Source organism: Bombina bombina, chromosome 4 (genome assembly GCF_027579735.1).
Source record: "Bombina bombina isolate aBomBom1 chromosome 4, aBomBom1.pri, whole genome shotgun sequence".
Classification (NCBI taxonomy): Eukaryota; Metazoa; Chordata; class Amphibia; order Anura; family Bombinatoridae; genus Bombina; species Bombina bombina.
The window spans coordinates 78,249,244-78,263,863 of NC_069502.1; positions in this window are offsets into that span (position 1 = coordinate 78,249,244).

Here is a 14,620-nt window from a genome sequence, read left to right on the forward strand (position 1 = left end):
CTGACTGAAACTGTTTTGCGTGGGACACAGTCAAACTATAAAAACAAAGTGGGCCATACTACTCCTATTCCATTGCAATTACACTTATTTTATATGAGGTGTGAAAAAAATCTTGAAGTTGGATCTCATTTTGGTAACGTATATATATAGAGTATAAGAAAAGGGCTGCTAATTACATGTGATATTTTAAAGTCACTGCAGTTTAAAGATACAGTTTTCTGGGTTTTGTAAGATAAGTCATATGCATAGCCTTTACAGTTAATAGATTTAAAGAGCAGATTATACTTTTAAACTGTGTGTCATTGTCCTAGATAGCTCTTAGCCTACCTATTTGTATGCAAGCATTTAAAGTAAACAATTACTATTGCTGGGCCTGGCAGAGTCAAATAAATAAATTGTATTTTAAATTGGTAACCCCAGCCTAGATATTATTTAAATTTGTATTTGGTAGACTAAGTGATTTATCTGTGAAAGTTCTGGTGTTTTAAGTCAATATTGTATTAGGATAAATTGCAGTTAAATAGCAGAATATATATATTATCCTATTATTTTATAAAAACTGTTTAGAATTGTATTGCTTGGATGTTAAAAGACTTGTATATAAGGCTGGTTTCTTAAGATAAGCGTGTAGGAATTTTGCATAGCATATTTAAATAGTTTTCAAGCGCCTATAATATTATTTAGTTTCCTTTTATTGCAAATATATTTCAATATGTTCATGGATATTATCTAAAGTTCAGGTATTTATATTAATTTTATTTGTCGTCTTAGTAGAAGTATATTGATTGTGGGTTTAGTCTAAAGGAAGATTGTTAAATATATTCCCTGCCAAATACTCACACATTGTTTGGAGAATACTGCTTAGATTTTCATAAATATACTGACAACCCCCCTTGTGACCACAGCGTCATGGGGTTTCCTCAGGGCAAACGGAAGGATTTGTGCAAGTTTGCATAGCCATTCTCTGGTAGAGGTGTTGTTTGTTCTAGAGGTAACATTGCACAATACTCATTTTTTAATGTTTCAAACCTATTTTCCAAGACTAAAGGCTTAACGCTTTCTGTGCACTATCTTGATGTGGTTCTTATGCATAGCCTATTATCAGTAGATCCTATACCTGTTGTATGCTTGCAAGAACAATACTGCACTGTGATTATTACCAAATATTGAAGTTTGGCAAGGCCTAATAAAAAGAAAGTCCTGAAATCCCTGTCTTATATGTAGTCACTTATGATGTTTCTACAATGTCTCTCTTTTACTGTGTCGTTTATTAATAAATATAATGTAGGTGTCGGCTATGTTGGGGGCATCAGATTAGGGGTTAATAAGTATAATGTAGGTGGCGGCGGTGTCCGGAGCAACAGATTAGGGGTTAATAATATTATGCAGGTGTCGGCGATGTCGGGGGCGGTGGATTAGGGGTTACTAAGTGTAAGATTAGGGGTGTTTAGACTCGGGGTTCATGTTAGGGTGTTAGGTGTAGACATAAAATGTGTTTCCCCATAGGAATCAATGGGGCTGCATTAAGAGCTGAACGCTGTTTTTTTGCAGGTGTTAGTTTTTTTTTCAGTCGGCTCTGCCCCACTGATCCCTATGGGGAAATTGTGCACAAGCACGTTTTGCAAGCTCACCGCTACCGTAAGCAGCGCTGGTATTGAGGTGAGATGTGGAGCAAATAAAATGCTAAGAAAACCTAAGCTCCCCATTGCCCTGAAAAGGGCATTTGGATGGGCATTGCCCTGAAAAGGGCATTTGGATTAGCATTGCCCTTAAAAGGGCATTTAGCTCTATTGCTGCCCAAAGCCCTAACCTAAAAATAAAAACCACCCAATAGACCCTTAAAAAATCCCAACACTAACCCCTGAAGATTTACTTACCGGGAGGTCTTCATCCAAGCGGCAAGATGTCCTCAACGAAGCCGGCAGAAGTGGTCCCCCAGACAGGCAGAAGTCCTTACCCAGACGGCATCTTCTATCTTCATCCTTCTAACGCGGAGAGGGTCCATCTTCAAGACATTGGAACAGCCAATAGAATGGGAGCTCAATCCTATTGGCTGATTGAATCAGCCAATAGGATTGAAGTTCAATCCTATTGGCTGATTGCATCAGTCAATAGGATTTTTTCAACCTTGATTCCAATTGGCTGATAGAATTCTATCAGCCAATTGGAATCTAAGGGACGCCATCTTGGATGACATGACTTAAAGGTACCTTCATTCAGCAAGAAGACGTCGGAAGAAGAGGATGCTCCACGCCGGATGTCTTGAAGATGGACCCGCTCCGCGTTGGAAGGATGAAGATAGAAGTTGCCATCTGGGTAAGGACTTCTGCCTGTCTGGAGAACCACTTCTGCCCATCTGGAGGACCACTTCTGCCAGCTTCATTGAGGACATCTTGCCGCTTGGATGAAGACTTCTCCTGGTATGTAAATCTTCAGGGGTTAGTGTTAGGATATTTTAAGGGTGTATTGGGTGGGTTTTATTTTTAGGTTAGGGCTTTGGGCAGCAATAGAGCTAAATGCCCTTTTAAGGTCAATGCCCATCCAAATGCCCTTTTCAGGGCAATGGGGAGCTTAGGTTTTTTTAGTTAGCATTTTATTTGGGGGGTTGGTTGTGTCGGTGGTGGGTTTTACTGTTGGAGGGGTGTTTGTATTTTTTTTTTCAGGTAAAAGAGTTGATTTCTTTGGGGCAATGCCCCGCAAAAGCCCTTTTAAGGGCTATTGATAGTTTAGTTTTGGCTAGGGTTTTTTTCATTTTGGGGGGGCTTTTTTATTTTGATAGGGCTCTTAGATTAGGTGTAATTAGTTTAAATATCTTGTAATTTGTTTTTTATTTTCTGTAATTTAGTGTTTGTTTGTTTTTTGTAATTTAGCTAATTGTATTTAATTTATTTAATTATATTTAATTTATGTAAGTTATTTAATTGTAGTGTAGTGTTAGGTGTTAGTGTAACTTAGGTTAGGTTTTATTTTACAGGTAAATTTGTATTTATTGTAGCTAGGTAGTTATTAAATAGTTAATAACTATTTAGTAACTATTCTACCTAGTTAAAATAAATACAAACTTTATGTATAAACCCTAAGCTAGCTACAATGTAATTATTAGTTATATTGTAGCTAGTTTAGGGTTTATTTTATAGGTAAGTATTTAGTTTTAAATAGGAATAATTTAGGTAATGATAGGAATTTTATTTATATTTATTTTAATTATATTTAAGTTAGGGGGTGTTAGGGTTAGACTTAGGTTTAGGGGTTAATACATTTAGAATAATGTCGGCGCAGATTAGGGGTTAATAAATGTAGGTAGGTTGCGGGACATTGGGGGAGGGAGATTAGGGGTTAATAAATATTCAGGGATGCATACAACCTACACTAACCTTCCTTTATACCAGTTCGTCTCCTCCATTGCTATCCCCTGAACCCCCTTAGCATGTATGCCTAAGAGTCCAGCTGTTTGTAGATCACCTTCTTAAGAGCTGGCTACAACTGCGCGACTTTTGGCAGGGCCCTCTACCCATTTGATCCCTATAATTGTTTTGTTGTACTCTGCCTTTGTTTATAATGCTGCAGAATCTGTTGGCGCTCTACAAATAACCAATAATAATAATAATAATGTCTATTATGTCATAGCTGCTATCCAGTGGTCAAATTAGTGTAGTAACATTTTCCTGGATGTCCCTGAAGTTTAATAAGAATCACTGGTATTCTCAATTGTGTGGAAGTATGTATGTCTTTTTTTACATAGTTTATAATAGTCTAATAGTTTGAACCCCCTGCAGCCTCGGCCAGAACACAACAATCATAAACCTCTTTTAATTGTGTCTATATGTTGGGGAACATGCGGTTTTTAATGTTGTTTGGTTAGATTACTTTCTAATAAATGATTTTGATCATCTTAGGGATCAACATTTTTAACTTTAGTGCGACAGAAGAAAAAAGAGAGTATAACTACAAGCATATCAACAGAATATTCCCTTAAAAAAACCTGTGGGAAAAGTCAACTCTGAGCAAAGTTAGCAAGAGAGTATAACAGGGCTGTCTGAATCGGGCATCTGCAGGTTACCTTCTCCTATGTCCATGATATGTCCATCACCGTGGGGATAAGGAATGTTCTCTTCTAGGGTATTTAAGTATAATCGCCAATGAGTTTTACATGGAGGCTTGGATGAGAGGTGAACAGACCACGCAATGAATCTCTGCATCATGTCAGTTGGTGGCTGTGTTGGTAGATTTATTATATTATTCTGGATAAACTCCGCCTTGTCCTGTCTTTTCATCTTCCCTGCCGTGTTCTGTATCACGATCCCCTCTAATGCCCGGGGACGGGGCTTGCTGGTGGTCGTTTTTTTTAAGAAGGCAGATTTTATTGCATGGTCTTTGCATTTCTTAGGGTTGTCAGCAGGCTGGTTTGTTCGGGTTTTGAAGGTTCTTGGTGGAAAAGTTTGCTGTGTGCTGCGCCTTAAGGGCCCTCTGCGATGGCTGGGGGCCATGTTGTGTCTTTAGTAAAGTCGGGTAAGTTGGAGATATTGCATCATCAGGATTCTCTATGTCTGAGGACTCGATCGGGTTTACCAGTAGAAGTTGTAGGAGATGGTCATATGGAGCTTTATTGCTCATCTTTTACATGAGGAATTCAAGTTTAGGTGCTCATCAAGCCATTGTAGGTGGAAGGGGCGAACTGAGACCAACCAGGGCCCCCGGGCAAAAGTGTGGCAGGGCCCCCACCCCCCCTTTTCTCCACCTACCTACCTCCCTCCTCTGTCCCTTCTCCATCCTATTGCCCCTCCCATATAATGTGCCCCTCCCACCTCTATTGCCCCTCCTACCTCACATGCCCCTCCCCCACCATGTTTTTAATTGCCATATAAAGAGACAATTATTGTAAATTAAGTGTTTATGCTAAGAAAAAAATCCCCATGCCTATATGCACTATAGTATGGAGCAGAAAGTAATGAGGGGCTGACAAGGATGTGAAATCACTTCATTTGTATATTTCCTTTCAATAAGAGATGCATGATCCTATAAGTAGGCGTCTGTACTAAATAAAGATAAAACTATCTCCATTTTAACTGAAACCAGGGCAGGTTTAGAGAAATCAATTTTAAAGGGAGAGTAAAATCAAAATTACGCTTTAAAGGGACATGAAACCCAAAATCTTTCTTTCATGATTTAGGTAGAACAATTATAAACAACTTTCCAGTTTACGTCTATTATCAAATTTGCTTCATTCTCTTGGTATTATTTGTTGAAGGAGCAGCAATACACTACTGGTTTCTAACTGAACACATGGGTGAGCCAATGACAATCGGTATATATATGCAGCCACCAATCAGCAGCTAGAACTTAGGTTCTTTGCTGTTCCTGAGCTTATCTAGATAAACCTTTCAGCAAAGGATAACAAGAGAAGGAAGCAAATTAAATAATAGAAGTAAATTGGAAAGCTGTTTAAAATGTTATGCTCTGTCTAAATCATGAATGTCTAATTATGACTTTACTGTCCCTTTAATGATTCAGATTGAACATACAATTTTAAACGCCATTCATTACAATTTACTTAAATTATCTAAGTTGCTTAATTCACTTCCTATAATTTGTTGAAAAGCATATCTGGGTAGGTCCAGGAGCAGCAATGGACTACTGGGATTTAGCTGAAGATTGGTGGATGCACATATATGCCTCTTGTTATTGGCTCACCCATGTTCAGCTAGCTCCCAGTAGAACAATTGCTGCTCCCCTCCTATAGCATCTCATGTAGAGATATACAGTATGATAGAGAGGTCTAATGCCCGGCAAAACCTAATATATACAGATTTAACACAATGTAGAGGTTCCCTATGCCTCACACACAGTCCCCTCTCCAGTACCTTATATACAGATATATACTATTATAGAGAGCTTCCCTATGCCTCACACACAGCCCCCTCTCTAGTACCTTATATACAGATATATACTATTATAGAGAGGTTCCCTATACCTCACACACAGCCCCTCTCCAGTTCCTTATATACAGATATATACTATTATAGAGAGCTTCCCTATGCCTCACACACAGCCCCTCTCCAGTACCTTATATACAGATATATACTATTATAGAGAGCTTCCCTATGCCTCACACACAGCCCCCTCTCCAGTACCTTATATACAGATATATATTATTATAGAGAGCTTCCCTATGCCTCACACGCAGCTCCCTCTCCAGTTCCTTATATACAGATATATACTATTATAGAGAGCTTCCCTATGCCTCACACACAGCCCCTCTCCAGTACCTTATATACAGATATATACTATTATAGAGAGCTTCCCTATGCCTCACACACAGCCCCCTCTCCAGTACCTTATATACAGATATATACTATTATAGAGAGGTTCCCTATGCCTCACACACAGCCCCCTCTCCAGTACCTTATATACAGATATATACTATTATAGAGAGCTTCCCTATGCCTCACACACAGCCCCCTCTCCAGTACCTTATATTCAGATATATACTATTATAGAGAGGTTCCCTATGCCTCACACACAGCCCCCTCTCCAGCTCCTTATATACAGATATATACTATTATAGAGAGCTTCCCTATGCCACACACACAGCCCCCTCTCCAGTACCTTATATACAGATATATACTATTATAGAGAGCTTCCCTATGCCTCACACACAGCCCCCTCTCCAGTACCTTATATACAGATATATACTATTATAGAGAGCTTCCCTATGCCTCACACACAGCCCCCTCTCCAGTACCTTATATACAGATATATATTATTATAGAGAGCTTCCCTATGCCTCACACACAGCCCCCTCTCCAGTACCTTATATACAGATATATACTATTATTGAGAGCTTCCCTCTGTCACACACAGCCCCCTCTCCAGTACCTTATATACAGATATATACTATTATAGAGAGCTTCCCTATGCCTCACACACAGCCCCTTCTCCAGTTCCTTATATACAGATATATACTATTATAGAGAGCTTCCCTATGCCTCACACACAGCCCCTTCTCCAGTTCCTTATATACAGATATATACTATTATAGAGAGCTTCCCTCTGTCACACATACACACTGACCCCTCCCCAGTAACTTATATACAGATATATACTATTATAGAGAGGTTCCCTATGCCTCACACACAGCCCCCTCTCCAGCTCCTTATATACAGATATATACTATTATAGAGAGCTTCCATATGCCTCACACACAGCTCCCTCTCCAGTTCCTTATATACAGATATATACTATTATAGAGAGGTTCCCTATGCCTCACACACAGCCCCCTCTCCAGTACCTTATATACAGATATATACTATTATAGAGAGCTTCCCTATGCCTCACACACAGCCCCCTCTCCAGTACCTTATATACAGATATATACTATTATAGAGAGCTTCCCTATGCCTCACACACAGCCCCCTTCTCCAGTTCCTTATATACAGATATATACTATTATAGAGAGGTTCCCTATGCCTCACACACAGCCCCCTCTCCAGTTCCTTATATACAGATATATACTATTATAGAGAGCTTCCCTATGCCTCACACACAGCCCCCTCTCCACCCCCCAACTGTCCCGATTTTCGCGGGACAGTCCCGATTTTAGGGGTCTGTCCCCCTGTCCCGGGTTGCTAGCCATCTGTCCCGATTTGCCCCAGGCATTTAAAAAAAAAAAATATTTTTTTTTTTTTTTTAAATTCTATTGGGCCCATACTCAGAAGCAGCTGTCTTTGCTCTCACAGGGTTAGATACCTGTTAGATTCCATGTGGAAAAGGAATGGTGTGTGGGTTAAGCAGGAGTAAGGAGGCTGTATACACTCTGACCACGGGTAATGGTGACCTCTCTAACCTACCTCTGGTAGTGATGACGTCTAACCCCTGGTGATAATACTAGCATGCCTTCAGTTTTATACAATGAGCAGTGCTAATACCAGGGTAACGAACAGTGGCAGCCGCAGACTGCCAGCTAATGTGCTTGCCAACCTCAGGACCCCATACAATGAATGTAGTGTGTGTGTCTATCTGTATCCATAACTGTGTGTGTGTATCTGTATGTATAAGTTTATGCTATGTAGTGTGTGTGTCTGCATGTATAAATGTAAGCTATGTAGTGTGTGTATGTGTATCTGCATGTATAAGTGTGTATCTGCATGTATAAGTGTATGCTATGTAGTGTGTGTGTGTCTGCATGTATAAGTGTATACTATGTAGTGTCTGTGTATCTGCATGTATAAGTGTATGCTATGTAGTGTGTGTGTGTCTGCATGTATAAGTGTATACTATGTAGTGTGTGTGTATCTGCCTGTATAAGTGTATGCTATGTAGTGTGTGTGTATCTGCATGTGTAAGTGTATGCTATGTAGTGTGTATGTATCTGCATGTGTAAGTGTATGCTATGTAGTGTGTGTGTATCTGCATGTGTAAGTGTATACTATGTAGTGTGTGTGTATCTGCCTGTATAAGTGTATGCTATGTAGTGTGTGTGTGTCTGCATGTGTAAGTGTAAGCTATCTAGTGTGTGTGTATCTGCATGTGTAAGTGTATGCTATGTAGTGTGTGTGTGTCTGCATGTATAAGTGTATACTATGTAGTGTGTGTGTATCTGCCTGTATAAGTGTATGCTATGTAGTGTGTGTGTATCTGCATGTGTAAGTGTATGCTATGTAGTGTGTATGTATCTGCATGTATAAGTGTATGCTATGTAGTGTGTGTGTGTATCTGCATGTGTAAATGTAAGCTATGCAGTGTGTATGTGTATCTGCATGTATAAGTGTATGCTATGTAGTGTGTGTGTGTCTGTGTATCTGCATGTATAAGTGTATGCTATGTTGTGTGTGTGTGTCTGCATGTATAAGTGTATACTATGTAGTATACTATGTAGTATACTATGTAGTGTCTGTGTATCTGCATGTATAAGTGTATGCTGCATGTATAAGTGTATGCTATGTAGTGTGTATGTATCTGCATGTATAAGTGTATGCTATGTAGTGTGTGTGTGTCTGCATGTATAAGTGTATGCTATGTAATGTGTGTGTGTCTGCCTGTATAAGTGTATGCTATGTAGTGTGTGTGTATATTCATGTGTAAGTGTATGCTATGTAGTGTGTGTGTATATTAGTGTGTAAGTGTATGGTATGTAGTGTGTGTATCTTCATGTGTAAGTGTATGCTATGTAGTGTGTGTGTATCTGCATGTATAAGTGTATGCTATGTAGTGTGTGTGTATCTGCATGTGTAAGTGTATGCTATGTAGTGTGTGTGTGTGTGTATCTGCATGTTTAAGTGTATACTATGTAGTGTGTGTGTATCTGCATGTATAAGTGTATGCTATGTAGTGTTTGTGTGTATCTGCATGTATAAGTGTATACTATGTAGTGTGCTACTGTGCATTTTTGCTGACTTTAAAGGCCAGAATTTTGAATATAAATGGGGAATGCAGAGAGCAGTTTTAAAGAATTTATTATTAACTGTCCAATTAAGATAAAAATATTTAGCAATGTCTGTGCAAAGGATAATTAAATACATAGCTCACATAGCCATACCAATGGTTTGAGCTTGTGTTTGATTTGCTGCCTAAGTGTATTAAAATCTATGAATTTATTAAATTTTTTATTTATATTACTTTGGTCTTATGATTTTTTTAAGCCCCGCCCACATTTTTTTTTTTTTGCGGGGGGGGGGGGGTGTCCCTCTTTTGAATTTTGAAATGTTGGGAGGTATGTACCTTATATACAGATATATACTATTATAGAGAGCTTCCCTATGCCTCACACACAGCCCCCTCTCCAGTACCTTATATAAAGATATATACTATTATAGAGAGCTTCCCTATGCCTCACACACACCCACACACACCAGATTAGCTGCACCCCCCTTCTACACACACTCTGCATGGTTGCACCCTGACCCCCTCACCGTTGGGAAGGATTAATGAGATCCTCATATCAGAGATGATGATCCGGACCGGATTCCGGCGGCTCCTCTCACCGTGACCTGACTGATCAGTCCTCCTGCTCGTGCTCTAGTTCACCACATGGTATGATGCTGGCTCTATACCAGCTATCACTGTGCCGCCTGCCTCTAACAAGTCCCGCGTAGATAAAATTGTGTGAGTGTGCACAACTGTGCACGGCCGGCGGAGCAGAGCAGGCTACAGGAGCCACAACTGGGTAATCTAATATGTGGACTGGACTCTGGAGTCATTTGAACCCGGTCCACATAATACAGGTGCCCTGCAGTGAGTGTAACATACCGCCCGGCTCCTAAGTCTGCTTCATTCTCTTTCTCCAGACTCCAAGTCTCCACAGTGATGGCACGCCGCACTGATGATATGGCCTCAAACGACTATCACCTGACCTGACCCACCACCACCGGCCGCACATGTGACGTGAGAGGGCACCCACTGACCCCTCCCCCAGTACAAAATCCATAAGGGAAAAAATAATTATTAATAATAAAAAAGTATCTGATCACGCATGGGGCGGGGCCCCCTTAAGATGCCGGGCCCTCGGGCAATGACCTATTTGCCCGACTTATCAGTCCGCCCCTGGTAGGTGGTGTTCTCCTGCCATGTCCGCCATTCTGGATGTCATCTAGAGATGGTATTTCAGGGTGGATTTTTGCAATTTATCTCTGCTGCTAAGGTAGATGCCCTGCTGCATAAATTAGATGGGTGTAGTTTCCAATTGAGGACAGATACCTCAGTGTTACCGAGGCAAAAAACACCGCCTGTTGTGAGCCACTACTCCAGGCCCTTACTGTCCGATCCTGAGTTCTGGTGTTAAGAAAACAGCCACTAATGTAGTGATAAACCCTAAATAGGGCTAATTATTGTTCTAGGTGTGAGATTTAATAAGGCAGCTGTAGGATGGTTAAATAAAAAGAGAGAAGCGCTCAACCTGAGAATGAACAATAGCATAATAGCTTGTTCTTTGGCTAGTTACCACCCAAGAAGCAGCCTCTTTTTGCTCAACAAAAAAAGAACTTTCCTGAAGCATATCAGTCTGATCCTGACTTCACAGTACAGTCCAGCCCCGAAATACCAGGCAATCCCTCTCTGAACGAGAGATGCAGCAAAACCCCAGACGTACGTTTCGGCCTATTGTGGGCCTCATCAATGAGGTGCAGCCATATCCTTCTAGGCACACTGAGCAACGGGTCCACGTCTGGATTCCCGCATCACACTTAGGGATACTTCCCTAAGTGTCATAATTTGCATAAATAAAAAGAGAGAAGCGCTCAACCTGAGAACGAACAATAGCATATTAGCTTGTTCTATGGCTAGTTACCACCCAAGAAGCAGCCTCTTTTTGCTCAACATGTGCCTTTCACATAGAAGAACTTTCCTGAAGCATATCAGTCTGATCCTGATTTCACAGTACAGTCCAGCCCCGAAATACCAAGCAATTCCTCTCTGAACGAGAGATACAGCAAAACCCCAGACGTACGTTTCGGCCTATTGTGGGCCTCATCAATGAGGTGCAGCCATATCCCTCTAGGCACACTGAACAACGGTTCCACGTCTGGATTCCCGCATCACACTTAGGGAGACTTCCCTAAGTGTCATAATTTGCATAAATAAAAAGAGAGAAGCGCTCAACCTGAGAACGAACAATAGCATAATAGCTTGTTCTATGGCTAGTTACCACCCAAGAAGCAGCCTCTTTTTGCTCAACATGTGCCTTTCACAGAGAAGAACTTTCCTGAAGCATATCAGTCTGATCCTGATTTCACAGTACAGTCCAGCCCCGAAATACCAAGCAATCCCTCTCTGAACGAGAGAAACAGCAAAACACCAGACATACGGTTCGGCCTATTGTGGGCCTCACTGTAGGATTGTGCCTATAATCGACAAATTTAGGGCTAATCAACAGAGCCCCTGGAAGTAAGACTGTTCAGGATCGCTATTCGGACACGACCCCCCTGAATTTTTTTTTATTACAAACTAATATAATTTAATTCTAATAAAAAATATTTCTAAAATAAAATATTGGGAGGAGTATCTCAGTAATTTTAATGAGAAAAATAGGGTGTGTGAATTCTACGGACTCAACAAAAAACATAAATTATGACTTACCAAATAATTTCCTTTCCTTCTGTATGGGAAGAGTCCACAGCTGCATTCCTTACTTGTGGAAAATACTGAACCTGGCCACCAGGAGGAAGCAAAGACACCCCAGCCAAAGGCTTAAATTCCTCCCCCCCTACTTCCTCATAATCCCAGTCATTCTGCAGAGGGAACAAGGAACAGCAGGAGAAATATCAGGGTAATAAAGGTGCCAGAAGAAAAAATTTAAAATTTAGGGCCGCCCATCGGAGAACACGGGCCCGAGCTGTTTACTTTTCCCATACAGAAGGAAAGGAAATTATCTGGTAAGTCATAATTTATGTTTTCCTTCTTAATAGGGGAAGAGTCCACAGCTGCATTCCTTACTTGTGGGAAACATATACCCAAGCTCTAGAGTACACGGAATGCTAACGGGAGGGAAAAAGGAGAATCGGACCCTAATCTGAGGGCACCACAGCCTGCAAAAGCCTTTCTCCCAAAGGCTGCTTCAGCAGAAGCAAAAACATCCAAACAAATCTGATCCATAGAGGCCTCATTTTTTAAGGCCCAAGAGGAAACCACTGCTTTTGTAGAATGAGCCGTAATCCTCAGAGGAGGCTTATGTCCCGCTGACTCTATGCTAAACAAAAGACACTCCTCAGCCAAAAAGATAAGGAAGCCGAAGATGCCCTCTGACCCCTACGCTTCCTTGAAAGGAGAACAAACAGCATCTAAATTCCATTGTGGCCTGAAGATAGAACTTCAAGGCACAAACCACATCCAGAATTATGTTATTAACGTTCCTTCGACGAAGAAGGATTAGGACATAAGAAAGGAACCACAATCTCTTGATTGATGTTGCGAATTGACACAACCTTAGGAAGAAAATCTAAATTGGTTCGTAGAACAGCCTTATCAGCATGAAAAGCCAGATATGGAGGGACGCATTGCAAGGCAGCAATCACAGATAGCCAGTATAAAAGGAACCTTCCAAGACAACAATTTAATGTCTACTTCATGCATAGGCTCCAACGGTACCCGCTGCAAAACCTTAAGGACAAGAGGAGGCTTAGATCTAAACACAGGTCTGATCCCAGCAGAGCCTTAACAAATGGCTGCACATCTGGAAGCTCTGCTAACCTCTTGTGCAGTAACACATACAGGGCTGAAAACTGTCCCTTCAGGGGACTTGCAGAAAAGCCCTTCTCCAGTTCATCCTGGAGAACAGAATAAGTAGGTTCTCCACACCTTATGATAGATGCAACGAGCAACCAGCTTACGAGCTTGAATGAGAGAAAAAATAACTCTCTCAGAAAACCCTCTCTTGGCTGTTACTAAACAGACATTGATGAACAAAGAGACCTTCATCAGCAGATCCCTGCAACAAGGTAACTTCTACAGAGAGGATGATGACATCCCCACTAGATCCGCAAACCATATCCTTCGCGGCAAGACTGAGCAGTCAGTATCACTGACGCCTGCTTGACTCAAGCCACTACACTAGGAAGTAGTGGTAATGGTCAAAAGAATAAATTAGATTAAGCCTCCAAGGCACCGCTAATGCATCTGTTAGCTCCATCTGAGGATCCCTGTACCTCAACCCTTATCTGAGTAGCTTAGTATTGAGGCATTATAAGATCTTTCTCTGGTCAATCTCTGCAAACACTCGGGATGGAGAGACCATTCTCCTGTATAAAAGGATAGTCTGCTGAGGAAATCCGCTTCCCAGTTGTCCAAACCTGGAATGTGGATTGCTGACTACGATAAAATACAGGTCTCCCCCACACCAGAATCTGAGATACTTCCCTCAAAACTAGGGAGCTTCTCATTCCCCCCTGATGGTTGATGTAAGCCACCGAGGATATATTGTTTAATTGGAATCTGATTAACTTGGATGAACACCGCAGAGACCAAGCCTCCAGAGCATTGTATATTGCCCAAAGATCCAAAATGAGATCAGGAGGGAGCTTTACCTCCTGAGACCAGAGGCCCTGTGCCTTCCTGGCACCCCAAACAGCTCCCCATCCTGACAGACTCGCAACCGTAGTCACAATCACCCAGGATGGTCTTGAAATGGACGTCCCTCAGGACAAGTGAGATGAAACCTGGCAAAGGAAATGATGTCCAAGCTGGACATCATGAGACCAATCACCTCCATACACCGAGCCACAGATGGCCTTAAGGAAATCTGGAGAGCAAGACATGTTGAAGCTAGCTTGCAACATCTCTGTTCTGTTAGAAATGAAATATTTTCATGTCTATGGAGACTATTATAGTACCCAAGATTTCTACCCTGGTACTTGATACAAGAGAACTCTCTCTAGATTATCTGCCATCCATGGAATCAAAGAAGACAGAGGAGATATTCCGAATGGTCCACTCTTCGAAAAATGTATTTAGCTAGACCAGATGGAAGGGCAATAAACTGGAAGTGCTGGTCCAGAAATGCAAACCTTAGGAACTGGAAGTGGTCTTTGAGGATTGGTACGAGAAGGGAGCATCCTTCAGACCTATTGTGGTCATGAACTACCCCTCTCAAATGAGGGGAAGAATGGTTCTTATTGTCTCCTTCTTAAACGAG